This window comes from Eulemur rufifrons, chromosome 17 (assembly GCF_041146395.1).
Source record: "Eulemur rufifrons isolate Redbay chromosome 17, OSU_ERuf_1, whole genome shotgun sequence".
NCBI lineage: Eukaryota > Metazoa > Chordata > Mammalia > Primates > Lemuridae > Eulemur > Eulemur rufifrons.
Window position 1 is genome coordinate 94,542,956 of NC_090999.1, and position 4,576 is coordinate 94,547,531.

The 4,576-nt window shown below is 32.2% G+C and overlaps 1 non-coding gene across 1 annotated transcript; it reads right to left on the reverse strand.

Moving 5' to 3' along the window:
* Window positions 1–305: 305 nt before the first annotated feature.
* LOC138398518 (U7 small nuclear RNA) lies at window positions 306–367 on the reverse strand. Its single transcript, XR_011235999.1, has one exon. It is a non-coding gene; the product is annotated as a U7 small nuclear RNA (small nuclear RNA).
* Between the last annotated feature and the right edge of the window lie 4,209 nt (window positions 368–4,576).

The window sequence follows — 4,576 nt, forward strand, 5'->3', positions numbered from 1 at the left end:
AAAAAAAAAAGCGGGAGAGGCTTATTATGGGAAGGAAGAGTGATGAATGATGTGAAATGCCACTATGTGGACAAGGAAAAGCAGCTGAAATTTTCCCTTTGTGTTTATGAACTTGGAAATTTGGGTGACTTTATAGAGGGATTTAAACAGAGTTATAAACAGAAATATAGAACTTCTAAGAGGCTCAAAGGAGGTAGAATTGTAACAAGAAAGAGAATACAGGTCAAGAGAGAGCTTTGTTCTGTAAGTCTGAAAGAGTTAGCTCTTCGAGAAGATTAGTTGCAGCATGTCTTTTTTCTTCCATGGGGAGTTTTCTAATAAAAACTGGAAAACCTGCTAGAAAAATTCTAAAAGAGCTGTAGCACTACACCATGTCTTTTTTAAAACGTGTAATCTAATATAAAACTTTAAAGTTTTTAATGGAATATTTTATGTAATTTTTATATAAATTTTACTATATTTTACACAATTTTTTAAAAAAATCATGTTATGAATAGGCCATTCTATTTTCTTATGCACTTTAATGAGTTTGTTATTTAGCAAGACTTTTTCTTACACAGGCACCATATCCAGTTTAATGGAATATTTAATACATTTTCAGTTTGAATTAGGATATAGCTTTGATTCAATTTATGATTTGCTTGCTTACAATGATGTTAGTATAGTAAAGATCCTGAATAATAATAGAAAAGCGCTTTTTATGTGTAGTACCCTTAGAGTTGCAGACACTGGCAGTCCCATTAACTCATTTCAATGTACCGGTTTTTCTTAACACAGATGAATATTAGAAATGTTTTCCCTGTGTACAACTCCAAAAGCTTCCTACAGTTTGGTTCTGATGATACGTGGTCATTCATACTTATTCACTCTAATTCTGTTACTTTTGCCTTAACTTAAAAGCAATAAAAATATAACTCTGAAACATAAGCTAGACCGTAAGTGCTGAAGAGTTTCTTGGCTCCCATTATATGCCTTACCTCTATTTCCAGATATTAAATTATTATTTGATAAAGTTAAGGTCCAGACAGTCTCCAGTGGACATTACTGATGCATGGGGTCTGGAAAGGGGGTAGCAGGGGGACAAGGAAGGCACGGTGCGAATTTATTCAGTCTGTTTCTGTCTGAGCCCAGTGAGCCTTATGGAGGAAAAAGTCATGGCCAGCCACAACTAAAGGCTGACAGCCAGAGCAAAGAGCCCCTGGTATGACAGTTTGAGAGCAAGCCCATCCCTTATTCATTCTCTCACCATATTAATGTCAGGTGGGGAAGGAAGTCAAAGAATCAAGGGATAGAGGTTTTCACTGGAGAACTTGGGTAAGGAAGCGGTGAAAAGGAATGATTTTGAAAGAAATACACTTTTTTTTTCTTGGTAAATTCTCAAATTGTGGTGGCCTAAGGAAATAGAGCAGACCAAATCTTGGATGTTTGTTGAGTGAGCACTGGTTGGAGATATATGGGCAAAATAGAATGCAAACTCTGTGTGTTTGGACAGTATTTTGCCATACATAATTACGTGAAAAATAAGTCTTTATACAAAGTTAAAGATCATAGATTTCCTCAGGTATCCTGATTTTGGGTTGGTCAGTCTTATCTCCCATTTGATCGGTGTCATATGGTGCACACATCAAAGGATATTGATTCTTGCGTGTAATCAGCAGAGCCATGGAATTTTCAAAGGGTGATTTATATCAAATTTCTCTATGATTTAGGCCATATTTTTTTCTGATATTACTTCCTAACGTTTTATATGCAATATGAATAATGCTACCCATTACTTGTTAATTGTTAACTGATGTTTGTCATCATTTCATCTAACCTAAATGTTTATATCACTGAGAAAGAGAAGTGCACAAGAATGAAACAGAACCACTATATGGAGAATGAAATGAATTCCTCAGAAAATGTGTGTACTTATTGAATTTCCAAATACCCACAACTTAAGCTTCCTAGAATTTGACTCTCATCACATTCTGAAATCCATAATCTTATCACTACTACTTTTTTCTCCTTAATTTAATAAAGTGTCATAAAAACACAATTCTAGTGCCAAATTTTGGCTTTTTAAAAATGTTAATATGGATAAGTTTTAAAAAATGAAACAAAAACAATGCATATGGCTTTGTGCTTCTCCTCTATAAGCCTAGACTTCCTGCAATACTTTATAATCTGTCTCCAAAATCTGGACACGGCTACCTATTATATCCTGAAATCTACATAAATAGAGTATATAGACTAATTATTACTGTTATATCTCCATTTAATAGCCACAAGTCATTTTGGAAGCTCAAAGCATTGAGGTTTGGGAAAACTTGACTGTTTACTAATAGGAATGAGAAGCCACAATGCTTGGAAAATTGTTTGTGTGTATTCTTCACAGTACATCATGAGAAAATGAGCATTTAAGTAGCATTATTGAGTGTGGTCTAATTCTAACAGATTTCCAGCCTTTCAGCATGACCTGCTACCTTTTAGCTTTTTTTCTCTTTAAAGAAAATTTATGGTATGAGATCTGAGAAAGATTTGATTCTCAGAAACTCGCTCTCTTATAGTTTTCTGTTTGTGTCATTCTCCTGAGCATAGCCCGGTGTACTAAGTACAAGCAAGGTGATTTTTAAATTTGAAGCAAAGGGCATGATGAGATAATTTTTCACACTGAATATGGGTAGAAATAACCCAGCTCTAAGGACGATTGAGGCATAGACAATTGGTAGCAGATGTAAGAGTACTGCAGAACTGGCAATTTCTCTAGATCCTATTTTAACTGCAGATTCTGGCATAACTTCTCACGATGGAAAAATATCTATTTTTACCAATTCCTCAAATTTTTGGTCTTCACTTTCCATTCTCTATATATCTGAAATTCTGGCTGTGAATGTGAAAAACAACTTTAAAACTCTAATAACTCATGAAAAAATAGTTTATCTTATCTTAGTGATCCTGGGTGATTTTCTAGATCTACTCTAACTTGTCCAGTAAGCATACAGGTCATTCAGAAGATATGCTCAACTGTCTTCATTTGAAAGGATCTGCAAAAGGAAACCCCTGCTCAGAGAAGTGCTCTCTGTACTCAACCTCAATGGAACATTCCAAAGAATTAAACAACCACACAGCATCAACTCTGTCTAGCTAAAATGAAAAATAATCATGGACTTGGATTCATATACTTGAAAGAAACATATTAATTTATAATGTGGGAAAAATGTTTCTCGTGTTTTAGTTAACACATAGCTATTCCTTTAGACTATCTTTCTACTAGATTTTGGTTTGTCATTTAGCAACTGTGTTTCTAGAGGCCTGAAAATATGTTGTACATAGTTAAAATTTATTACATTAGCTCCAAAATTCACATTGAAAAATGTTGGTCTCTTAAATAATATGATTCCCAAATAAGCTTTATTCATTGTGTTACTTCTTCAAATGTATCAGATAATTCAAAACATCTAACTTTATTGTTTTTTAGGGGCTAACTTCTGTATAAGTATTTTCCCTAAATTGCTTAATGTTAAAGGAAGAAAATGGGCCATAATATTTTCCTAACAGACAGGCTTTATCTTAAAAGTAATCTACTTAAAATAATGTGATCAAAAAGTGTTGTTCTATTTGAAGTAAGAATAAAGCTAATAGTGAAATACAATACTAGCTTTGCTGTAATTGTTTTTTTTCTTTTATTTTCAAAACATTTTTTTATGATGACTGTTCCAGGACATTTTAAGCTAGTCCACCTAAAAAAGTACAAATTTCCAGGATACAGTAATAGTTAGTTACCAATGGAGTCTGAATCGTCACCTTCATTTTCCATTGAAACTTTCATTAAAATGCACAGGTATATGCAACATTATTAGAATTCTATAATTTCAGTTTAGATTTAATTATCTAAAAAATATCAAAGGAATCTTAGATAATAAAATCACAAAAGGGGCTGTAAAATTCAACCATAAGAAGAAACAAAATATTTCCATTATCTTTTGTAGGAATGTGGCCTCAAGGGATCAAAAACTAATAGTAGCATCCTTCCAGTGGGGTCTTGACAGGAACAAGAAACCTAGTAACCAAAAACTCCATCTAAATAATTACTGTACATATGTTTCTAAAATTTGACATAAAACAATAAATAATTATAAAATATGATAGTTACCTCTGTACAAAAGCACAGATTTTCTTATCAAAAGGTAGAGTGGAATGAGTGAGACCAAGTAAAATCATGCATAATTCTTCATTTTATTTAAATAAAATATAAATGGACAAGTCATTCTTTATGTTATGGATGGGTGAAATCTATATTTTTCAAAAAATATAGATTTTTTGAAAGCCAACCACTATAAATGAACAGACAAGAACATTTTTTTAAATAATTAGAGTAATAAAGATGAAAATAGTTTGTAAAGGAAAAGACTAAAAAGTGAAAAATCAACAACTGAAAATCAGAAGGAATCTTGAAAATGCCAATTATAATGATAAAAATGAATATATTAAGTACATATATAAATATAGCATATAGGTTGTACATATATAAAAATATACATAAATATATGGATGCACACACAAAGCTTAGTTTTTATTTAAAGATAAAGTCTTG